The sequence below is a fragment of the Chiroxiphia lanceolata genome, chromosome 10, assembly GCF_009829145.1.
Source record: "Chiroxiphia lanceolata isolate bChiLan1 chromosome 10, bChiLan1.pri, whole genome shotgun sequence".
NCBI lineage: Eukaryota > Metazoa > Chordata > Aves > Passeriformes > Pipridae > Chiroxiphia > Chiroxiphia lanceolata.
This window is the reverse complement of record NC_045646.1, coordinates 20,579,911-20,606,302: the sequence shown is the minus strand read 5'-3', so window position 1 is coordinate 20,606,302 and position 26,392 is coordinate 20,579,911. Positions and strand designations below refer to the sequence as shown.

Genomic DNA, 26,392 nt, shown 5'->3' with positions numbered 1-26,392 from the left:
CAAACAACAGGAGTAGTAGCACTCAAGGGATGTAAACCTAGGCACATGGGAGAGCTGCTGGAACAGCACCATCTATGCTTAAAAAAGCAATTCTTAAAATATGCCATAAAATCAGAAACCAAAAAAGTGACTTGCAAATGAAAACAAAGGCTTCTCAGTTTTCACACAAACAATAACGGCTTGACCAAGATAAAAATTTCTCAACACCTCACTTGAGAGCACGAGAGTGACTTACCCAGGAAAGACTCAGAAAATATTTGCTTTAACTCCTTTCAAATGCTCTCCCATGATAAGTCAGAAAGAAAACAAAGCTCTTCTAGAATCCCATTTCACTTCTCACCAGTAAATCACAGAACAACCGAAAATTAAACAACAAACCATTTCCTTTGCCACTGCATCCCAATAAATCTTTCTTCAGGTTAACTGGGCTTGTTAATCACCAAAATGTACATATTTGAGCTGAAGGTTTCAGGAATGCTGCTGTTTCTGAAGAACCTTTCTTATACAAGGGGTCTAACCACCCACACTGCCTCTTTTTCAAGAAAACTGCCATTACATAGGTAGAAACCCTTGCTTACTCCACAAATAGAGATAAAAAAAACACCCAAAAAGTAGCATGCTACTGTCCTGGCTGACAAGTCCCAATTAAGTCAACAATGAAAAAGCAACTTATGGCATCAAGAGGGTGGAAGACTTTCATAGTAATTGATATATATTTATTGTCTGGCTGTTTTGAGATTTAGCAGTATAGCACACGCAGCCTCCACCTCATTCTCTTGAGCCAATAACCCCAGATGATCAGCCTTAAGCATTTTAAATATTTAAGTATTTTCAAAACTGACAAAAGGAGCCACCAAATGCTGAAGAGGCCTCTTTAAATCCTGTAGTTGCATGCAATAAAAGCTGACAAGTTATTAAATTAGAAATGTATCTCAAAATGCAGATGTGATTTCTGAAATGCACATTAAAAAGAAAGTAACTTGAGGATACTAAAATGACTATCTGCAGAGATAGACTAAGACAAGAATTACTCTGCCTTCTCATAAAATTTACCTAGAAGTTAACTGGAACAGGAATTGTAACTCAAGAGAAAACAGCTATAAATAGAAAGGGGTTAATCATTCATATTTCTATTCCCATGACAAGAATACACTAAAGAGTCTGAGTTTTTCATCTTTTAATATGATGCTTTAAAAATAGTTTTGATGCTGTACTGCAGTCTGCCTGTACCTACTTTTTAAGAATCATTTGTCCCTTTTTTTTTATATGCAATAAAGGAGATTTACTTTCAAAAAGCATTTGCACAGACAGTAAGCAAAGCCAGTCTGTGCATCAGCTGGAATGATCATATGCAGTAGCTTAAATGGATCTTTTTTTAATGGGGCCACTTAAAACACATTTACCTTTTCTCCATTCTAATATAAAGCACATAAAAAGTTATTTGCTATCCATTTCACCTACCAGAGCTGCTACAGAGTATTTTTCAATTAAGTGCTTGCATTTATCCTAAAGCAGCACTGCAACTTAGAATCATTAAGGTTGAAAAAGGTCTCTAAGATCACTGAGTCCAGCTGTTCCTCCAGCACTGCCAAGTCCATCACTAAAACATATCCCCAAGTGCCACATCTACACAGCTTTTAAATCCCTCCAGGGATGACAGTTGACATTATGTTTGTTCAAGGACATAAACACAAGAAAAGTTTACCACTCAAAAACACCAAAGAAAGAAAAAAGTGCCTCCTCCCCAAAACACAGATGAAAACACACCATGATAACCAAATGTCTCTGAATTCACAGAGCAGCTGTGTGACACACTTGGAAATAGCAGCCAATTATTACAAATCCCCAGTCAGTGCTTCACCCACAGTATTTCTCACCCAAGTAAATGAATGTTGAAGCTTTTAAGTTAAACAAAATGGAGTAAAGGAGAAAGAATACAGAGAGAGGAGTTCTTTGTTTAAAATGTAGAAATAGATAAGGACTTCTGTCATCTTGTGGTGAATAGCAAATCAAATATGAAGTGAGTTGTAATCCAGCATATTGGCTGTGATAGAAATTCTGACAGCAGCCAATATGTGCATTCAGCTTCAGCACATACAGAGCTGCTGCAAATCTTTGTGACCTACTCATGATGAGAAATGATGAGGAAAAGACTTGATTGTGGTCTTAACATTACTTATAAGTTTTACAGTGGCATCTTTACATTCTTGCAAAACTTTTTACTGAAGAACTGTATTCCTACTAAATAATCTTTTCTTTTCATGCAGTACTTTTCTGCTACTGTTAATCACTGCAGATCTTCCTACACCAGATTTATTTACAGCACCCAAAGGAAGCAGAAATCACTAGTTATCAAAACAGACTGCCATATGAAAATAAACAATTGTTATGTACTTCTGTTAGCTGGACTCTAAGAACGTATGCAGAACCACATTTGAGTATTAAAAAATGCTACCCTCACACTTAAAGCAACAATTCATTAAACAAAACATTGTTACTATTATTACTCAGGTAAAAATAAAGTTAGATCATTATGCTGAGCTTTCTAAAATTTTCAGCACAGCTACAGATCCCCTGATTCAAGTGTAAGTAAACATTTTTAATAAAATTATTACTTCCCTACATTACCACCACTAGTAGTAGATGTGCACAGGTGATCACAGAGGATTCTATGAAGCCCTGAAAAGAGCATATGGGCCTACAGACCAAGCTCAAAGTCCTCTACTCAGCACTGATGGTCAAACACTTCTGACAGATAAAACCTCCATTCTGAATCGATGGTCTGAACACTTTCAGACCCTTTTCAGTACCAACAGTGTGGTCCAAGACACAGTCATTCAGTCCATCACACAACAACCAGTGAAGTATGAATTGGATACTGCCCCCACTTTGGGAGAAACCCTTAAGGTCATACAGCAGGTGAAAATTGGCAAGGCAGTTGGGGTTGATGGAATTCCATCTGAAGTCTGGAAACATGGGGGCCAAGCACTCCATGCTAAATTTCACAAGTTCTTACTACACTGTTGGGAACTAGGAAACTACCATTAGACCTTTATGATGCAGTCATCATCACCCTATATAAGAAGAAAGGTACTAAATCAGACTGCTCAAATTACCGTGGTATTACTCTGCTCTCCATTGCTGGCAAAATCCTGGCAAGAATACTCTTGAACAGACTAATACCCACTATAGCAGAAGGAATTCTACCTGAAAGTCAGTGTGGTTTCAGAGCCAACAGGAGCACCACAGACATGGTGTTTGTTCTCAGACAACTGGAAGTGTAGGGAACAGAACAAAGGTCTCTATGTAACCTTTGCTGACCTCACCAAGGCTTTCAATAAATACTGTGAGTAGAAAAGGTCTGTGGCAGATTTTGGAACGTTTAGGTTGTCCCCCCCAAGTTCCTTAAAATGATCATCTCACTCCATGAGGATCAGCACGGCCAAGTCAGTTATGGCAATGCACCTTCTGAGCCCTTTCTAATTACCAATGCTGTGAAACAAGGCTGTGTTCTTGCACCAACCCTATTCACAATCTTTTCCAGTATGATGCTCCAAAGGGCCACAGCAGACCTTGATGATCAGGACAGTATCTACATTCGATACCATACTGATGGGAGCCTTTCCAACCTGAGGCGACTGAAGGCCCACACCAAGACCTTAAACCATCTTGTCCAGGGGCTGCTTTATGCTAATGACGCCGCCCTTGTTGCCCACACAGAAGCAGCTCTGCAGCGTTTAACATCCTGCTTTGCAGATGCTGCTGAGCTCTTTGGGCTGGAAGTCAGCTTAAAGAAGACAGAAGTTCTCTATCAACCTGCACCTCAGGAAGTCTTCCATCATCCTCATATCACCATTGGTGAATCAGAGCTCAAATCAGCCCAGGAGTTTAATTACCTAGGTAGCCTCATCTCCTCAGATGGTAAGACTGACAGGGAGAGAGACAACAGGTTAGCAAAGGCATAGAGAGCTTTTGGAAAACTCCATAAAAGAGTTTGGCGTAATAAACACCTGAAGAAAAGTACAAAGATCAGTGTTTACAGAGCCACAGTGCTGACTACTCTCTTATATGGATCTGAATCATGGGTCATCTACCACCAGCACCTGTGACTCCTCGAATGCTTCCATCAGCGCTGCCTCCGTACAATCCTAAACATCCACTGGGCAGATGATGTGATCAATCCATCTGTTCTAGAACAGGCAGCAGTCACAAGTATTGAGGCCATGTTACTGAGAACACAGCTGTGCTGGGCAGGGCACGTCTCCAGGATGAAGGACCAACCACCGCCTCCCTAAGATCCTGCTTTATGGTGAACTTGCCACCGGCTACCGCAAGAGAGGAGCCCCAAAAAGGAGATACAAGGACTCCCTGAAACAACATCTCAGCCTTGGCCACATTGATCATCATAACTGGTCTACTCTGGCCTCCATCGGGAGGTCTGGAGACACAACAATTATAACGCTGCTGATGCCTTTGAGAACGCAGCAGGATCACCCTTGAGGAGAAGAGACAACACAGAAAGAATTGTGCCTTGCAGAATGTACCACCTAAGGAGTCTTTCTGCTGTGCCTTCTGCAATCGGACACGTCTGTCTCGTATTGGCCTTTTTACCACCAGCGCCCTTGTGACAAAGGTGGGTAGAGCCCTTCCCAAATCTTCGTTAGCAAAGCCCAGCCATGATGATGATGATGATGAGTAGATGTAAAAACATCCTTCTGAAGGACTGGGGGGAGTAAAACTGGCCTAGCATGAAGACTCACATTATTCTACACAGATTAATACACATCTGAATCATGGTACCTCTTTCTTTAAACACATTGGAAATTTTGCCATACTTTATACATAGTTTGTAATAGTTTGTAAACATAATAAAATTTATTTAAAGTTAGTTATGTAATTGGATGCAAATTATCAATATATTATAGACTTTTTTTTATTTTTAATAAAATATAAAAGGACATTTTTCAAAAGCATTGTCTCTGTCTTATGTGGATATCAAATATCAGCCTACCAAGCACAGATAATCGGTCCCTCTTCATTTTTATTATTAGCAACATAAAGTCTCTTTTTTTGCTAGCAAGTTTTGTGCCAAAAATTAATGTACTATTTGCTGCTGACAATCTGCCAAACTAATGTTTTTCTTCACTCAAGGGGGTTCAGAAACTACTACTCACTTTCCAGTCAGCATGTATCACAGATTGCCTAATAAATAAAAACAAGACAGCTCTTCTCCACATACAGACACACACTGAAGTCATTACTACAAGTAAATAACTTCAAATACTTCAGCAGATGTAGACAAGCATTCTTCACCTCCTGATATTATGGCTCAATCCATCATGTTCCACATGGTACTTCCGTTCAAACTTGACACAAAAAACTGAAGGAATAAAATCATAGAATCATTTAGGCTGGAAGAGGCCCTTGAGAGTGAGAACAACATTTAATTCAGCACTGCCAAGCCCACCACTAAACCATGACACCAAGTGCCACACCTGCACATCTTTTATACACCTCCAGGGATGGTGACTGCACCCCTTCCCTGGGCAGCCTGTTCCAACGCTGACGATGCTTTGGGTGAAGAAATTTTTCCTAATATCCAATTGCTCGCTATTTGGGAAAAGAGACTGACCTTCACCTGCCTACAACCTCCTTTGAGGTAGTTGTAAAGTTACATTGTTGCAAAGATGTTGTAAAGTTGTAGAGCAAGTTGTGGCTGCCCCATCCCTGGAAATGTTCAAGGACAGGTTGGATGAGGCTTGGAGTAAACTGGTCTAGTGGAAGGTGTCCCTGCCCAGGGCAGGGGGTTGGAATGAGATGATCTTTAAGGTCCCTTCCAACTCAAATCATTCTGTGATTCTACCTTTCAAGTTTTATTTCCTACTAGGTTTGACTCATTACTAGGGATTTTGTCTTGTAGATATCCATTAATCAATAAAGGACTTAAATTCTTGTGTCTCCTCACATTTTGATGCTGCCCTTGCAAGTGCCCATACAGACTGGACACACAAAGATACACTATGCTGTGTTTTACTGCTGTCTGTACACCAACAACTAACTCTTCTTTGCCTAGAGGGTCCCTGGTTAGGACTTGGACAATCCTCCTTAAATATCTTCACTGATGTCTTGAATTGCACCCTTAGCAGGGCATACAGATAACCAGATAGTAAATTCAGAGGTACTCCTCTGTATTAGCTGAAACAAAAGGAAGACACTCAGCACTAAAGGCCAGAAACAGAAATACTCCAAGCCCACACTGTGTGGGGCGGTCTGAAAATCCCAAAGGCTTTGCCTCCCCTAGCAGCACACACGTAAGTCCAAAAGGGATCTGGAAAAAAAACAAAAAAGGACCCAAAACTCAAACACCTGCAGAGAATGAACAATATTTCAAGCCATCTTCAAGCACCAAAATGCAGAGGACCCAAAGCAGCCCTCCCAGCATCACAACTGGTACCATGCCAGCCCCTACATCTCCCTGTGTACCTCTAGCCCCTGACCACCAGCCCACAGCACAGCAGGCCACTCCTGTCCTAGCCTGGACTCATCTGTGACTGTTCGTTTCCTTCCCCCCACAGCCATCACCAGAGAGTCCTTTCTTCTAGAGATTCTGTTCTACAGCATATTATACTTTATAAAGCATAAATTATTTCTAACATATCCTCAGGACGGGGCCCCACAGGCACTGCAAGGAGCACTGGCCTCCAAGAACCAGCAGTGTGAAAAGATAAGGCACTAAACAGAGCAAAGACGTGGTTAACACACAGGTTCTTAAATTCTTTGGGGGTTGGGAGGGAAATAATGGCAGATGTGGAGAGAAGGAATAAGCCAAGAGTAGTAAGCTTGGTGACACACTGTAAGAAGAAGAAAAGCAAGTAAAAAATCCTGGAATATGAGAGGTAGATGAAGGGGGAAAAGTACAGGCATAAGGACCAAAGTACTCTTCAAAACCAGAAAAGGAATCTGAGGCATGAAGTCAATCAGGAAGGGGGTACAGTGCCCAATGCAATTTTAAAATAACACTTCACATGCTTCTTTCTACTGCATCAGCTTTGTCCTTAGCTTTTTGAGTTTCTACTGACATTTACCTTTGTTTACCTGGTTCTCCCCTGTACGAGTGTCTGTACCAATGTGTGTGCAGGCACAAACCACAGGCTGACAAACCACAGCCTTCTGGAGGACACAACACTAAACAGCAACACTCACATCACTGACAGAAAACCATCACTCTGCAGTACTCAAAAGCAGGCTTTTGGGCTGCCTTTTGCAGTGACACAAATGTAATCAGCTTTTAAAATCAACTGTGCTTCATATTCTTCTGTTATTAACATTCTATACTCATGAACACAAAATTGTTAACTGAAAATAACACAGCACATTTCAAAATATCATCTTTTCTTCTTAGAAAACAAAATGATGCAAAAATATCAAAATGTATCTCTCAAGCACCTTATTTACAAAAGTGTAAAAAGTTATTGCTCAATAGATAGCTCCCATAAGAACCTCTAGCACTAAAAAAAATGTTACAAGTCATTCTTTTTTCTAGATTTTTTTACAATCTTCTCCAAACCAGCCACCTACTCTGATTTTTCAACTGGTTCTAGTACTCTGTAGCTGCATACAAACACGTCTTCCACATTAAACCTGTCACAAAACCACTTGACAGCAGGACTCTGAACCTCTTAAAATGTCAGGTTAATGACACAGAACACCAGCTATTGCACATTCCACACAACAGCTTTCATAAACAAGTATTTCATTGCTGTTACAGACACCTCCTGTGCCTGCAGACAGCAAAGGACTTTCAGAAACACTAAGAATTAGCAAATGTTTCATAGCAGCACTGTACCATAAAACTGAAGATACATCAATATTCTTAAGAATTCTTATTAACTGACAACACTAACCACAAACACATGACTTCCACAAAACTGCTTATCTACCTCTAACAGCCACACAAGCTGTGTCAAAATTGCTGCCAGCTGATGCCAACTAAAAACTTGTATCTTCTAGCTCATCTTTAAATCCTCTCCTAGGGTTGTGGATTTCTTTAATTCCAGTGGATATATCGTGCCTGGGGGGAAGGAGAAGACAGGAAGGACCCAAAGTGAGAGTGAACACTGCACCTCTTAATGGACTACACATCACTTTAAAGTGTCCATTAGTTCCCAACCAACACATGAAAAAAAGCCTCTGCTTTCTGCTCTGGGTACAAGAAGTCTGAGGAAAAAGCCTGAGAAGAACACAGTGAAAAGAAGTTTATACTCTTCAATTTAAACCTTTGGTGGTCCCCAAAAGTGAACACCAAAAGACAGTCACGAGAACATGACTGCCACCTCTTCACCTCTTACGAGTAGATCCTTGCAAAGAGGAAAGAACGTCATGTACAGGCACAAAAATTACACCCACAACATAGACTTGTTTCCATTACAGGGCATATCTTTCCCATTCAATCATCATAGTTTCCGGAAAACAGAAAAAGAATTGTTTTTATACAGCCATTAGTGAAGTAGTAAAAGATTATTTACCAACCGAATATGGGAAGTCAAACTCTTCAGCAATACAGCAACACATTGAGCTAAGCTACACAAGCATAAAACTAAACATCAACATCTCTGATGTCCTTTAAGACACCTTGATGAATTCACAAAGCTATTCTAAAAATCAGAGTGACTACTACAACTAATAGCAAGGTGTTCTAGAAATAGAAGAGCACCCTTTACCATTCAGTTCCATAGTAAAAAGTTAATGCAATGCTACTTATCAAAAATACGCAAGTTTAAAAATTTTGAAAGAAAAGCAAGCTGTGAGTAGCAAATTTATATTAACTATATTTTGCATTGAGAGAAAAATTACAGTACTGCTAAGTCTTATGCTCTTTTAGAAGTAGATACAAAAAATATTTCTACATATGTAGATGTAACTCCAAAGGCAAGTTCCTCTTGAGTTCAACTAATTAACAGTTTTTAGTCAAGAGTACATAAGCAAAGAAACTAAGTATTCGAGGTTCTCACAGTTGCCTTCCTCCTTTTTAACGCAACTGAAAAGCCGCCACCTGCCCCCCAGGTAACAGTCAAAGCTGTGAAGTGGAAGTAACAAAGAAGGTACCCGAGGACAGCCCAGATCCTCTATTTGTGCACAACCGGTTTTCTGCAAGGCTGTCTCTGTAGCACGGTAGCAATTACACTTAGGCTGCCTAAAACTGGCAAAGCCAAACCAAGTAACAGTGCACACACACACACACACACAATTTATCAGTAGACGAGCAGAACTGCCCCAATCCCACCCTTCAAAGGAAGCTTTTCTTGACTCATCAGTGTCACTCTTTGTTTCTTTAATCTTCTGAAGCCAGTATGTAAATTCAATTATTTTGGCAGCTGGAAACCCACAAGCATTTGCACATCAGGGCCTCTTCTGCAACTCTTAATGTATGTAAATGAAACCACATTCCTGAATTTATTTCTGCCAAGGGTTGAGATAAAAAGATTTACCCACGTAAATTTGACACAGAATGTAACACAGATTGGTCGATGTTGCTTACAAAGTAGCTGGTACTTCAGGAATCGTACAGATACATGTAACCTTCACTTTGCAGCATCTCCAACTGATTTTTCAAAGAACCACCACTGGGTTACCTGCTGTTCATTCTGGACCGTAGGTGTACACCTTACCAACCCAAAGCAAAACTGCTTGCTTACAAGTTACTACTACAATTAATTAAAATTTAAAAAACCTTCAATTTCTAACACAAGATGATCTTTGCCCCCAGATCTGATTTAGTTATCAAAGCAAGACACAGTGAAACTTCTGCAGAATGAGTGACTGGAAGAAGCAGCAGCACTGCCACAAAACAAATTGTTTCACTGCACTCAGACACCAGCACTGAATTCTAGTCCTCTGCAACTCAAAGTCCTCATATTCTCAGGCAAATGATTTGAGACGTAGTGTGTAACACCAGGTGCCTTGCCCAGGGGTATCAGTTTGAGTAAAAACACACATTTACAAAAAATAACCCAAAAAAAAGAAAACTCAAAACAAACAAGCAAGTTTTTCCTACGCAACTGTGTAAATGATGCTCATTTCAGACTCTTTTCTCAGGGATTGTTTTCACAGAAACTGCCACTTGTGCAAAGGGGCAAACTTCATAATTTAACGGTCTGCTGCTCCCAAGAGTGCAGCCCCATGTACTTTGAATAAATACAATGCCACATTCTACAATCCAGCAACCCCCCTTATTTATTTTGAGATAACTGGTGACAACTTTTAAAGAACCAAGGGCAAAACTTCCATGTGTGTCTCTAGATCTGTGAAAAAGCACTGAAGCTACTTGAACTCTGCACCTCTGGTCACTGAAACACAATACCAGCTTTCAAGCTACCCAGCCAAAACACCAGCCTGCATTTCCACCCAAATTCTAAACAACAACAGTATTTTCTCCTGCACCCTCCTCGTGTATATATAGCAATCTAACAGCTTGTATTTTTACTGGACTTTGGTTTTAAATTACTTGCAAAAGAGAGCATATTGCAGATATATGCAAACTTTATTAAAGCGAAAGGAGCAGTGGAGCAGGACATATTCTGTCTTTACTACATCACAAAAACCAAAGAAAGGGTTTTTATTTTTTTTAAGAAGGCTTTCCTACACCAGAAATTGGAGTTCTGCCAAAAGTCCATAGACAATTGGAGAACTAGAGAATTTATGACATCAGATATTCCAGGGAAGTGAAACCTGACTTAATAGAAGTGATTTTTACTCAAGAATAACAGATATTTAAATAGACAATCAACAAATATATTTTTAAGACCATGCAAAAAAACATTTAATCAATGTTAAAAACCCCACCCTAGCATGTTTCCAAGTCAATCCACACCAAAACATTCTTGATGTTGCCAATATCCATGACACTCTAAAAAAGGCCAATAAAACAGTTACCGACAAATTTTAGTTCAGTAATCCTTTTCTGATTCCCCACTCTTTTGAAAAGCACTGCTTGCTGGAATGAAACTTCCAAACCACCATCAGTCTGAACTGAAGCTTCTGGATCAAAGTTTCCAAGTGATCTGGTGATTGATTCCCCAGCCACCTGAATGCATTCCACTAGACTTCACAACCCTTTGCCAAGCATATGGATGGATATTCAATATTCCTTTACGTGCAACTTTCCTAAAAGCAAGCATGTTATAAAGTTTTATTTCATCTTTTAATTAATTTTTGAAGACATACAGCTGTGGGAATCTCTAGCTAAAACTGCAAACCACAAGCCAATCAAATTTCAATGACATTCTTAATGTGTTCATCTAACTTCAAATCCTAAATTACAGTCATGAAAACATAAATAATGTGTTGCTGGGGTTTCTGTTAATGCCTATCTTCAGTAACTTAAGCCCAAATTAAGTTCAGTATCAACAGAAGAACAGCAGTATGAACTTAGAGTACATCACATTTACAGTTATGGCTACAGTTATCAATTCCAAATGAAAAACCCCCTCATCAGTGTATCTACTGAGAAGAATACATACAAGAAAAGACTGTCAGTGCATAAAGTCCTCGGAAAAAAAAGAAAAGCTAACAAAAAAAACCCAATAAAAACTAAGCTTTCTGGAGTTTGGGAGGTATCCAACATGAGTCTAAACACACACGTGTTGGAGCTAGACAACCAGCGAATCTGGCATGAGAGGTTTCCGTTTCTCTTTCAGGAACTCTTTGGGACTAATGAAGATTTATTCCCCCCTTTCACAGAAAGAGCTCCCCGTCTGCGGAATAGTTTAGATGTCTGTTAAGAGAGTACAGGATGCCTCTACGCTGCCAAAGTACCGTTCAGCGCGCTGCCCGCGCCGGGCTGCACAGAGCGTGGGCATCTGACTGGAAACACATTTCCGAAATACTGCTTTGCCATACAAATTCCTGCGGTTCGGAAGGAAAACAACGCTCAGAAACCCGGCTGAAAACAACCAGGAGCATCGAGTAACCTAAACGCCGCTTAAAATTCACTGAGCAATCACAGAGAGTTCTCAGCTGGGGGAAAAAAAAACCAAAACCAAAACCATTGAAAAAAACCAGCAGGCAGAGCGCAAAGCTCGTCCGAGAACGGTCTGGGGGGAGCAGGCGCCGCACACCCAGGGATGGCCGAGCCTGTGCGAGCGCCGCCGGGCCCCGGGGCAGCGGAGGGCACACGGGCTTCGAGCGCTGCCCCGCACCGGGAGGGGCCCCCGGGTCGCAGCGGGGGCTCCGATGCCGCCGGAGCCGCAGCCCCGGCCCGGCTGAGCACAGAGCGGACGGGCCCGGGCGCGCCGGGCACTTGTTGCGGGGCCGTTCCCGCCGCGGTCGCTCAGGGCCGCTCACAAAGGCGCCCGCCGAGCCGAGCCGGGCCGAGCCGGGCCGGGCCCCTTTCCGCTGCCAAACGGCCGCGTCCCGCCGAAACCTTCCCCCGCGCGGTTGAGCAACCGCCGTGTCGCAACTGGAGCAGCGCCTCTTCCTGCGGAGCGGGGCGGGCAGGCACCGGCAGGAGCCGGCGGTGGCGGCCGAGGAGAAGCCCCAGCGCAGTCCGCACCGGCCGCCCGTCCCGCTCCGCGGCCCCGGTGCGCACCCGCGGCACAGCGCAGCGCTCGCCCCGCACACGCACCTGCCCTCACAGCACAGCGCTCGCCTCGAACACTCACCTGCCCTCACAGCGCCGCGCTCGCCCCGCACACTCACCTGCCCGTGCCGCCCCAGCCCAGCCAGCGCGGCGGCGCTGGCGCCAGCGGGGAGCGCTCCCTCGGCCGGCACCGGCCGCTGCGCCCCGCCGGGGTTACCAAGGCGATAGCTTCGCCCTCGGCCCGGCGCCGCCAACCCGGGCCGGGCTTTCGCTCTCAGACCGCGGGCGGCGGCCAATGGCGCGGCGCGTCCCGCCCCTGCGGGCGCTCCCCTTCCCCGGCAGGGACGGCGCTGGCCGCGCCTCCGGACGGGCTGCGGGGCTGCCGGCGAAGGGGGGGTCGCCTGTCCGCCCGCTCCCGCCGGGCCGCGGGGCCGCTGGCGAGATCCCCCCGAGCGCTCCCGCAGCGCTCCCAGCCCAGGCCGCCGCGCAGTCCCACTGCCGCCGCTCGCCTGGCGCTCCCCGGCCGCGTTTAGCACCCGCAGCGCCCCGCAAAGCTGCTGCCGCACACCCCGCACAGCCCTCAGACGGAGGACAGGGGCAGCCACCCACGGGCACACAAGAAAGGGCTCATCCGTGACCAGCTTTCCCTATTGGAAATCAGCAGGGAAGACTTCATTATAGCAGCTTACTGCCTTGCCAATGATTTCTGTGACACATCCTCATTTCAAGAGTCTTGGTGTTAGGAATAATTGCATGGAAACTAGAACGTTTAAAAGGAGGTGTTTGTCTAAGGCTTAAAAGAAGCAGTAAAGAAAAGCAAGGTACAATGTAACCGGTAATGAAACAACTTTCGCATGCAGCGGGCCGTCCCCACCCACTGAAATCAGCAGCAACATTCCTGCCGCCTTTAAAGAACACAGGGCGAGGCATAGCACATTCTTGTCCACAAAGAGTATGATCATATTATGCATATCTTAACATCCCTATGCTAGTAATCATGCAATATCATTAGTCTGGTCTATTTTAGTCTGTTCATTTTTCCAGTTATTCCAGTTTTGAAAATAGATGGATGGATTTACTTCCTCATCAACTTCACTTACTGATTCTCAAGGCGCTAAAAATCCATTAAATTTAGATTAGAAAATATCTAGGGGATGTTTAGTTGTTTGTTCCAAACCAACCAACCAACTACAACACGGATTAACTAGAAATCTATGGGAAGGACAATAATCTCCCCATTACTTCAGCAAATGGGAATTTTGCACGAATGGTGAGCGCACAATGCTACATCCTGGCAAATCTCAGTGGAAGGGCAGAAGTTAATGAGAAATCTTGCCTACCATGTGTCAGTCGCCTTCACAGCCTCTCTGCTGTATCAATTAACAGTTCCCCTTCCTGCTAAAAGCAGTTCCTTTCCAGTTCCTTTAAGGCCGCTCATTGTTCCTGAGCATCATGTTGCTTCTTCACACCACAGAGTGTGGTAACTCCACTTGACTTTCCTTTTTCCTGGAAAAAGAAAGCCAACAGATTTCAAATGAAACTGGTTTATCAAGGCAAACATACAACTCACACAAATGGATCACGTCCACAATGAAGTTTAGTTCAGCATATTGAGCCACTTGTCTCTTTTGTTTAAAGTTTCCATTGCTACTGAAATATATTTCTGAAAAATAAGGTGTTAATGAAGTACAGTAGTGCAAAAAGTCCCAGATATGCAACTTTTCAAATCATTCTAATACTTGTGGTTTCGACATTAAATATTCCAGATCGTCTTGGCTTAGATATTGAAACCTTGGCTTGCTAGTTGGCCTCACTGATGACAAATGAATTTGTGCCTGGAAAGGCTAGATAATGTTTCTTTATTTATTCTGGATCTTGTGACATCAGGTTGTTGTTCTACAGGATCCAGAGCAGTCTTTGTAAAGTGTTGCAAGTGATTTACTAGAGTAAGCAGAAGGCTACAATCCAGAAGCTTAAAAATCTGTTTACTGTACTGCCATCTTTTCAACTGAATAATGATGCCTTGAAGTGTCTGTCGCCCATAAAGTTCCACGTACTTAAAAACTGTCTTGTATAGACAATTTCTGCTATATCTGTGAATAGATTGCAATGAAACCTGCCCACATAGAGCTTGTCTGTAGGGTTGTAATCCCCGATTTCAAATTGCCTTTCTATTTTCTGTTTTAACACCTCTAAATACAATATCAGTATTTAGCAGGGGGAATAAAGAGCTCTCAATCAGTCGTTATTAATATTTTCCAGATTATAGTTGATCAACTTGCATGATATTTATGTTATTGTCACACATGGAGTTGTCATGGAAAGTGTGTGCAATAAGGATAAGGAACTTGTCTTGAAACATCTTAAAGAAATGTTTTTATACCCTACGTGGCAGCAAAAAAACCCCAGACTTTACATAAAATTTTAATTTTCAATTTCCTTATCTTTAGATTCCCTTCCCACCCCCCTTCACAAAACAACAAACGTTCTATTATTCTCACCCCCCAGGCTATTGTTACATGTGTTCTCAATATAACAAAGGGGTTTTGTCTAAAAAAAGGCTGTATCTGAGTCATGTCTTTGCATGTGAAACAGTTGTACACCTAAGGCACATTCTTGGTCACTTGAAAATGTGTCATTTCCAGTGTTCTGGGCTTGCATTATTTGAGTCCTGTGTCACTGCAGTGATCAGAAAAAAGGAACTAAATTATCTGTGTATCTGTAAACTTCAGAGAACCGTGTCAGCAGACCCAGACAGAGAAAGAAAATGCAAGTGGAAATGCCATGTTACGGATGTTTGGCCTAAGGAAGAAAAAGCCAATCTGAAAAATACCAAAGTTGTTAAATCTAAAGTACAACAATCCAGAACACAGCAAAATACTGGGCAGGAAATGCTTAGAAATCATTCATTACAAAACTTAAATACTCATAGCAACTTGTTACTGTCTGATACTGTGACACAATGGCAACATCTACAAACCAAATCAGCTTTGGGTAGTCAATGCACAGAAATGTTTGGTGGTGAATACAGAATAACATGAGAATCTTTCATCAGTATTACTTTTCTTCAAAAAAAAAAAAAGGTTATGTTCAAATGGTTATGCTACTATGTGAGCAATAGTAGACACTGCATGGTCATCCCTTTGTCAGCTTGCTGACAGTAGTTATCACAATAAAAGGCTTTAGAATATCTTGTGTATAACAAATAACACGTCAGTCTCCTCAGTAGTCACTAGAAGAAAACCAGTCTGGATTATAGCATTCAAAAAATAGCTTATTAACAAAACTTTCATGTCCCCTTTTAAGTCCCTCTTTCATCTATACCAGAAAAAATATGTCCCCTGTTGCCTAAGGTAGCAGCTTGTTACCATTTGGAAGATAAAATCATTAGCCATTGAAATTTAAGAGGTGTTAATAAACAAGTGAATAATTTTGGTCTGACTATTTCAAGCCACATGTTTAGGAAAATAAATCACAAGAATCAGGTTTAACTGTCAAAGTCCATATATAATCTCCTAAAAGGGAAATACTAAGAGATTCCCAATACATGATTTCATGCCCCAGGTTAAAGGAAGGCAGCACATATAAATGATGTGACAGAAGATAAGGTATGTGGATAGCATGGTCCTGTAACAGCCTCAGCTACTAAATAAAAACTGGCCTGCTGGCCTGGACCTTCCCCATCTCTGTAGTTATTTGACAGACCATTCTGTGAAATCCAAGCTGGCCATTGCCATGAAGGTGTCTCAGTAAGCGCAAATGGCACAGTGAACAACTCTGTGTAACACACCAGCTCAATTTTGGAAGTATAACATTCCCTCGGGGTGCTCTGTACTGCAGGTTGGTCTCTGTTCCAGTGCTTGCACCAGCATGTGTGTCTATCATAAGCTTCCCTTTGTGTCTCACACTGACTGTGGGGAAGGGGGAGGCAGCAGCAAATAATGGGCTGAGTGACATTCAGGACGAGGCTGCAAATGCAGATGTCAGACAAAACGGATGCTGAGTTTGGCTAATGAAGCAACAGCCTGCAGCAAGAACAAGAGCTTTTAACAGTGCTTTGCTAAACCAAGTTATTTGAGTAAAATTCAGTAGAAAAGTTTTGAGAACTTACAGTGTAGGTACAGGAGCCAGAGAGGCAAAGCCCCCTGTTATCTGCAGCAGTCCCTCAAAGAGCCAGCAGCACTCATACCCAAACAGTCACCATCCTGACACTTCACTGCTCTGTTCCACCTACTGAATTCCATGTCTGAGGCCTCTCATTTAAAAATTTCAGTCTAACTGAAACGACACACAGCCACTTGAAATAGAGGGCCTCTTCCTCAACCTCCCTGACCTCCCTGGCCACTGTAACACACCAGCAGTACCAGCACATCAGCTGATGCACCCACCAGGGCAGACTCAGCCCTGCTGTGAATGAGTGGGCTCAGCTCCTTCCCCTTTTCTGTGCCCAGGCAAGCTGTGTGAGCTGGTGTACAGCAGCAGGTTCAAGCTGGATAGAGGTCTTACCCCACCAAAGCTCTCCTTCTGGAGCACCAGCTTTGCTTGGGATCCCACAGAGCACGCTTCTCTTGAGCTCCCTAAATCCAGGCTGTGGACTGGGGAATCAGAAAGGAGAGTCCCTCTGCACTGAGGCTGCAAGTGTGTCAGTAAGAGTTGGGAGCTGAACCCCCCTGCCCTACCCTGTAAATCCACACTCAGAAGGCACATCGTCATATTGCCTCCAAATACAGTAACTCCATAGTCAGGAGCTCTTAGGCAGGCACTTTTAAATGGTGGCATTTTGATCAGCTTATGCCAATTCTATTGTAATAAAGCAGCAAATTTTTAATATCCCTTATCTGTAGAGAAACTGATTGAAAGTACTTACTTTTCACTAATTCTCTATTATAGCCAATGTATATTTTTCCGTGTCTGTTCTGGTTTCTGGGTATGGTCACACTTTACAAGACAGCTTGCTCATGAGGTATGTGCACAACCATCTTATATCAGCCAGTGAAGACAAAAAACCTGCTCAGAATTAGTAAAAGTGAGGTCTTTACAACAATCTACAGCATCCTGAAGTGGCCAACTGACTTTCCTGCTACATTCTCTCTTTACATACAAGTAACTCTACGTATCTTTCATTTTCCCAGTTTCCTAATACAGACTTTGCAAAAATAGTTCCATCAATGCAAAACAAATGCTTTCATCCAAAAGCATCTTGAATAGCTAGTGCCTAATATAACAGGACTTGTGTCCACATTTAACCTCATGCCCCACACAGGCAAGTCTCCCACCAGCTATTATCCCCTGTCCCCACTTTGGGTCTGAACTCATAACCAATAATAACATACTTTTGTAATAAAAGGCAGCACTGGATTGTTAGAATTGCCAGTTTTTGGACAAGGCACTGAGTTCCCTTGTGTAATTTCTACTGACTTTTCTAATCAAATACAAAGATCCCATGACACATTTTGACAAAAAGTAGGGCACAGCCAGCTTATTTATTCTTTTACTAAAAATAGGCTTCCATGTCCAGCAGGTTGTAACGTGTGAGATAGCACTTCAAGTGTAACAGCTGCTGTACCTGCCTGGTTACATCTGTGTTACCAGCCCCTCTTTGCAATCTGCTAATTGTGAAAAAACATCAGGCTTCACAACTACTTTAGTAGTTCCCTTTTGCTAAAATGCTTACTAGGGTTAGGCTATCCAACAACTGAAAAAGGAATCAAACACCCTCTCATCCTTAAAGGAGGAATTTCTGACACCCTTCCAAGCACAGCACTGCACGTTTTAAATCTCCTGGGTTAATGGCATATTACTATTCTCAGCCAGAGGCAAAGACTAGGAAGAGATTCATTACAGGAACTGGAACATAAACGGTTTAAAGAAATCCATAGCTCTCCCACCTTCTTTACACACTTATTTTCTAGCTGGCCTTTTTGTTCAGGCGAATCTGATAACAGAACAGATGTGACAACTGTGAAAATGAATAATGATTAGGAATACTGTTGAGTCTGTCACAATTTCTAATGACTGTGGACATGAAGTACACTGTATTATTTCAGAGTTTGGCCTTGAGGAGACTTTCACCTGATGTTTTGTCAAGTTTACTTGCACCATTTGTCCAGCCACGATGGTGTAAGTCAGGGTTAGCAAGACTTCATTTTGTGTGGAACTGCCACAAGAGAGGAAGCACAGTCTTTATGCCTAAAAGCACACTGATTCTTTGGGTGGTCAAACTCATTTACTGACCTGCAGTGCACAGTGCACATCACTTCAGAATTTGGTCGTGTGCCATTTGTGAACCACGAAAGACTCGCTCAAACCCAAATCTTTCTTTATCTCGCACAAGTTGTGTGTCACGTGCAAACCAAAGAAAGAGATAAAAGCAAATGAGATACATTGCTGCTACCATAAAACACAGGTACTGCATTAACATTTCACTGTCTCATGGAAAGCACAATCACAATAATCTCATTGATTATCACACACTACTAGAAAGCCAGTACATCTATACATAGTACATCTATCTATACCTACAGGGCAAGGCAAACTAAAAAAGGTGTGAAATTTTAAAAATCAGTAAGCACAGGAAAAATAACAAATACTATTTGCATCATCATTCTGCTAAAAATATCAGTTCTTAGCTACAAATGCACTATTATTTTGAATCCCTATTTAAAAATCTCAGATTTTAACTTTTTCCCTCTGGTGAATGTTTTGTAATTTTAATATTACTGGTGAGTTTCTATTTTTAAAAGGACTATAAAAATACATATATCTAGCAAAAAGGCATTCAAAAGGCATTTACAGATTTCTTATTAAGGATGTTTCAAGTTTCTAGATATTGTCTAATACTAATTCATAAGCCTTTAATTTCAATGTTTATTTTGCTATAAAACTGCTCTTCCAGAATAAGATCAGTGCAAATAGAATCATGAAGACACACTGAAATCAGTGAGAACCATTTATATTCAGTGCTCTGCTGGAACAGACTAAAACACTTCCATCTCACAGTTCTATTAATTGAACTTCTGATAACCCAGAGCCACGAGTCCTATCCTCAGAAATACAAACATTGACACATTTTGTAGCAGCATCCATGAAGTGTTATTAACAAGCACTGCACAACTAATGCAGCAGAGATTCCCAGAATACTGGTACGTTTTTTGAAGCATACTCTGCACAGCCTTTTCTTGCTAGACAATCCAGTCCTCCTGAATCAGGAAGATTCATGTTCCTAGGAATTATGTTTCAGACAATTTCTCCAAGGTACATATGCATCATCTTCATTTTTAGTCCTCAAGAGCTAATGTTACGAAGTCTGGCTAGATGCCATCACACAAACACACAAATTGTTGCAGCGTAAGAGGACAAGTATATGATTATCCTTTCAAAACTAGAAACTAAATCTGTCTTACTATTTTGGAAACTCCAGGCTTTGTGCTAAATTGGTTTTTACATTTCCAGTTATTGATTAACCAAATAAAAGTCTGTGTGTTTCACCCACTCTGTGCGACAAACTATCACAACAAGTCTGAAAGTTTCATTTATATGACTCATACACCTTTAGATTAAACACCTATGCAAATGATGCCAAGTCTCTGTTTATCAGAGCTTTGTCAGCGAAACAAATCATTCAGCAAGTGAATCATGAAATTACTGGCTGTGTAGACCAGGGAAGCAGGGAGATGCCAACCTAACTTCACGCTTCCCAATCTAATCCTCCTTCCATTCTCCTTTGCTGCATCACTGTGATGTCGCTCATATGAGCAGGGGAGCTCTATTTGCCTTTTCCTCAACACACAGTCCATTTGGCTGCAGCTCAGGAAGTCCTTTGGGCACATGAGGAAAACTGAACCTTAAGTGGTTTGCTCAGGAGAGAGCACTTGCCTCCCTCTGAGAGGGAAAGTGGTGTTTCGTTTCCAATATGAGAAGTGCATCCATTTAAATGGCTCCAACATTTAGTGTGTGGCTCTCCTGCTTGGAGGGGACTCACAGGGGGCTTTTGCTGCAATTCTGCTCTACCCTGAACAAAGACTGACAGGGTGCCACTGCTCAGAGAAGGACTAACCATCTGGATGAGGTTAGGTCACCTTTGCAAGACAGCACATTCCAGCAGTTCATAAAAATGCAGCTCAAGAACATTTTTTTAATTCCTGGAATGTATCTCACTGCCAAAGAAGGTAGCTGTGATCAGGAAACTATTCCATGGGGAACAAACAAATTCTTATGCAAAGCCATTTCTCCCTGCTCCACCCCAGCTGCCATTACACAAGTTGAATAATACATGTCAAGGTATTAAGTAACATGTAAACACTTCCAGTAAACGTTTCAGCTGTAGGCCTTGGCTTGACTGGTATTGCTTTCCCCCTGTGATAATGGAAAAACAACTTCCTCAGTTCTTCTGCACCTAAAACTTAATATTAATGAAGCACTTCTCACCAATCACCGACTGGAATCTTCCTCCCGTAATATCTCCAAGATAGATCTTAAACCCCCTGAAAACTTCCCTCATGAATCCTCACTCAGAGACAGCCCTCTCTGAAAGCCTCTGATGGGCCTTATATCCTATGCAATGGGGGAACCTGAGCTCTCAAGTGTTACAGTTCTGGCAGTACTTTTCATAACAAATGACAAGTTCCAATTGGAAACAAACTGAGGGTTTTCTCACACCACCAAAGATGTTTTATATGAGCCCCATCATGTGTTGCCCAACAATATTGCCCACCCCAATTTTGAATTTTCACATTTTTTCCCAAGGGTGTGACAGCACAGTGCTGGGAAGCCACAGTTCTTTTCACTTTGGTAGAGGAAATCTCCTTGGGATTTAGTATGGCTTTAGCCATGCACACTGCTTGCACAGCATATGCCAGTAACTTCTTTCCTTTACTGTCTGTGACACTCCACAACAGGGATAAATGCAGTTCTGAGCCAACTAACCAAAAGGGGACATGCTGTAAAACTAAAACACCACTGGGATGAAGATGGGCTCTTGAATCATCTCCATGAGACTGCAAGTCATTAGTCTCAATGGAGAAGTGCCCAAGGAAATTTCTGGGATTTTCCACTGTAATTTATACTTTCATGAAGGGTTTTCTGCAGAAGAGACTGAGTCAGGTTCAAGTATCCAAGGAACTCCCAGGAAACAACATCAAATTCCACCCTGAAAAGTGCTTGGGCAGTAAGTTTGAAGAGAGCTGTTAAGTAAGAAGGTGAAGTAATGCATTTTCTATAGCTTATTCCAAGTATAAATTATTTCTTTTCATGTCTGTTAACTGCACAGGGCTGAGAGTTGTGGATTGAGTTGGATTGTTCTCCTTTCCATAGTTGTTTTCCTGGCAATAGAACTTGCAGCCCAGCTGAGGATGTGACAATAGCAGTGCTAAACATTACTTAGATTCAAGGGTCTAAGTAACTGCAAATAGTAAGAACCGTGCTCCTGTTTGGGTAACATATGGAAAGCAGAAATACCAGAGAAAACCTCCTCCAAGCCCCTTCTGTCCCCCTGCTTACAGCAGCAGCCTTTTTTGCCTGATCTCCCACATCTGGATGAGAAGTAGTGGGGTTAGTGATAGTGAATACCACAGCTCCCATCACCAAAGCTTCCCACCTATGTATGCAGCACTGGTAGCAGCAACTGTTCAAGGACAACAGAGCACAGGGAAACTGAAATTACACCCACCACGGCAAAATGAGATCACAACAACGTGACAACTGTTGTGCACATCTCAGTAACTGATGGGGGCCTATTTTTTTGTGTGGGCTGATCAGGACAGGCACAAAGCAAAACCATGCCAGAATGAGCCTGTCCTGCTCAGAAGATTGCTAAGTTAATGATTGCATAAATGCTATCACAGGAATGCCAGTGCTCAGTAAGGAGAGTTTTAAAGAAAGGTTTCTGAATGCTACTTCCCTGCTGCTTTTAGTTCCCCCACAGAAGAAGAATGATTGGAAAGACCAAACCATCCACCAACACCTTTGGAGAAAGCTTGGGCTGGCCAGTGCTGCTTTCCTAAGAAAGAATAACTCTCTGCATTCTTAATTCTTCTTTATACTGTGAAATAAACTTTTTTTTTATGAAAGACTAATAAAACCACCGATTTCCAGACTTCTAAAAATGTTAAAGCTAAGAGGACTCTTGGAAGGACCATTGGCTTCTAGACTCTTCGAGACATTTTATTCAACTGAAAAGTTGTTTGTTTTTCAGTCAGGGCACTGAGGGCACCAGAGCTCGGGTGCAAATTTCCTATACAGAGAGGAATGTGATGACAGCAAGGGAGGCATTTGCATTCTCCTTTTCCCCCTTCACCCACTCACTACCACCTGCAAAGCAGAACATGCTCCCCAGCTCTTGCCTGGATCCATCTCCACGGGGCCCAGGGAAAGAGGCAGGCATCTGCCACAGCCTCCACTGCAGCAGTGCATGGAATAAAGCAGGACACAGTGCCACAGAGAGAAGAGGGGCTTTCCTGAGTGGGCTTATTGGTGTGTGCACTGCACACAAGTATAAATGTACATAATCCACACCTCCTGCAACCCCTCAGCACTCTGCCCTTCTAGCTCAACCTATGCAAGAAGTGACAGACCTCAGCCTGTCATCCAGCACGATCTTGTGGATGTAACGTAACACAGTGTCTGGCAGCAGCACAGACTCCTTGCCCTCTCTGCAGGGTCCTGTATCCCCACCAGGGAGCTGGGAGCACACTCATCTGGCAGATAACAATGACTATGGGAGGCCAAGCCTGGTTGGTAGTGACAGCTCAGGCATGCTTGGCGTGTGGAAATGTTTCCATACCTGTCTACACATAGATCTGTATCCTCACCACTGTGTGCTAACTCCAGGAGCTTTGAGCAGAGGACTTTGGTAAGGCTGTTTCAGCTGCAGGGATCCATATCTTACACTACAGGGAGGTAATGCCACTAAAGGAAAGCATGCTGCCTTTAACCATCCCACACAAATTCAAGTTTCTAGTGCCCCATGCAATGGATACAAACACAGAATCATTTAAACTGAAACTTCAGGAGCATCCTTACCTTGTCATTAAACTATATTTACAATTCCTTTTCTCAAGTACAACTTCCAGTTAGGGTAACTCAGTTACAGTATGGATTAGATGTGTGTTTCAGAACAGCAAAAAGTATCAAGTGTCAGCTCTCACACACCTTTGCTCTCAAACACCATTAACTACAGATCCAGTACTTGGAACAGCCACAATAAAGAAAAAGAAATCCCCACATTGTAGTGAAAAAGGTCTTAATTCGTGAAATAACACCTGTAAACTTAAAAACCATCTGATTCTAATTCCTTCATATATTATATCCCAAATAACATTTTAAACCACTATAATTTAAAATTTCTGCTTTCCTTTAATAATTTCACTTAAAAATACATACTTAACCCTTAAATCTTGACTCTAAGGCTTGAGAAAAGTATTAGAGAGACACATACCTCACCTCTTTTAATCTTAGTCACATCTTAAACTATCATTCTCACAGGTATATGTTATAAAGAAATATACATAGATATGAAAAACAAGGTCCTGTTACAGGATGTCAGGTTTTCCTATCAAAGAACATGCACTTTGTGGCTTAATCATTTTACTCAAACCTAAGAATTGATGATGCTCAGCTAAATCATCCATAAAACATAGTTTGAAAAGCTGAGCATGATTTTGTTTTGTTGTTTTCTCTCCTTCCCTCTTGACAATAGCTGGGGGAACAGATGTAAAGTTCTATAGTGGCTTGGCCATATGAACTCTATTAAAAAACCTGATTATTTCAGGTTGTTAAAGATCAGGTGATAATCTCCCTCAAAAGATGGAAAAATGCAAACGGACACTAATTAGTATCTGATAGAAGTGGGGCTGTTGCACTGTGTAAACCCTGAATTAGAATAATAATGCAGGGAGACTCAACAAAAGCAGCTTTGTGTTTCTCACTGCCGCAGTTACAGCTCCTCCGGGGCTGCCCCTGCCAGCGCTGCCACTTCCAGCATGCGGATCACTGCAGTGGTGTAACACTTATCCCATGCCCTGCTAAGACACACCTGAAAAGTGCTTCTGTAGTGTAGTTTAAAAGGACAATCCTGTGCTCCGTGCTGCACGTCTTGTCTGAAACAAGGAATTTTTAAATAAATGCTTCTGGGCGAACGCTGACTAAAACACACCCCTCAACCTTCGAGCACATCTCGTGCATCGCCTGCAGAAGCCTCAGCCGTCCCAACATTGCTCCTGTCTGTCTCTACACTGAAAATGAGTTCTCTCCTTCACCTGCATTTCACAGTGCTGGGAATATGCTCTTCCAGCTGATACACGTGACCGGGTCACTCAGCAGCAAACACCTGACCCGCACCTCAGCGAAGAGCTTTGCACTCGCCAAATGATGGCACTCAAGCGCATCAGGGTTCGACTGAGGCTACTGGAGGCAGAAGGCTACAAACAAATGCCTGTATGGCAAGTTTACTGCCAGATCCGCATTACTGTGGCTGCTTCAAGTTCTTTGACAGATACTGAGTATCTTAATTAGATACTCAGTCTGCCAATTTAATGCACAGAAAATCAGTGTGTTTTGCACTCCAGGTCTGCAGTGTCTGATTCCATGTACCCTCACGTGTAACCTTACACACGAGCAATCCTGCTGACTCCAACCCTCCTTCCAAGCCAGTCTGGCCTCAGCATATGTCAAGTTCTGTATATTTTGCCCTTTTCCAGTTCCTCCCATCAGTTTATGGTCTTTCCATCTAGTTGACTATGATTTTCCAAGGTTTCAAATTCATCTTTTTCCTTTCATTTTTTTTTTCCTATCTGATGTACATTGTAATGATATTAAGGGGTAATTTATTAAATAACTAGCTAAACTCAACTTTTTTCCACATTTTTTCTCCAAACTGGTTGACTGAGCATGACCTTTATAAAGGTATTTGGCAGCAGCCTGCCATTTGTCAAGTTATTTTTCTAATTTTTGTCACTGAATTTTGAAATCATTATCAAATTATTTTTGTTCTATCAGATTAAAAAAATGTTCTCTAGCTAAGCTGACGTATTTTAGTCTAACTCCTTAAAATTGCATGAGACAAATTAAGTACACAGTGGAGAAAAAACCAGCAAAAATTTGGTTTGTGGCCAAAATTCCACCTAGACATAAAACAGGAGGGAGAGAAAAATGAAACCTCCTGAATAGTATCTCCCAAGAGTTTATTAAGAATTACATTCTTTCTTAGTCTCAAATCAACAATGCTAGATCTGGGCCTGATGAGATTTTTTGAAACTATAGTGACAACATCTCATTCTGCTGCCCTGCCATCTCCAGTAGGTTATGTAGCCATGGCACACACAGACCAAACTGCTTGTTTCTCACAGCTTTCATTAACCACTCACTGCTGTGTTGGTTCCGGATGCCAGGGTGGAATCAGGAGACCAGCTCAAATATCTTCTTACAGTTGCTGCTAAATTGTAACTATTTTAAAAGATTGAGTATACAGGTCAGCGAAAGGAACAAAGAGTTTTATTCATGGAGAATCCTACCAGCCTTCAAAGCAAGTCATATGAGAGATATATGAATACATACGTTTTTATAGCTTGTGCCTAAATTAGAAGCAAGATTAGAGATCTCAATGTCCCTCATGAACTCCTTCTTGTCTCACGTTTTCCTATTCATTTTGGAGGATACACTGTTCCCTTTATTTTTCTTCCCCCTTATCCCTTCTTGTCCCTTGTCATTCCACTCATCCTACTTCTTGACTTCATGTTCACTTGTAGTCACAAGTTGGATTCAGAGATGCAATACATCAAGTTCTGGAACTTTGGAAACCTGGCAGTTCCCATCTATGAA

General features: G+C 42.1%; 1 protein-coding gene across 3 annotated transcripts in view; it reads right to left on the bottom strand.

Annotated features, from left to right (window-relative positions):
* Positions 1–26,392, bottom strand: part of PIK3CB (phosphatidylinositol-4,5-bisphosphate 3-kinase catalytic subunit beta) — a 288,112-nt gene that overhangs the window by 65,673 nt on the left and 196,047 nt on the right. For all 3 annotated transcript variants that reach the window (XM_032697650.1, XM_032697649.1, XM_032697651.1), the window contains one exon: positions 13,918–14,083. The gene's annotated coding sequence lies outside the window, so the exon portion shown is untranslated. The remainder of the gene's footprint in view (positions 1–13,917; positions 14,084–26,392) is intronic.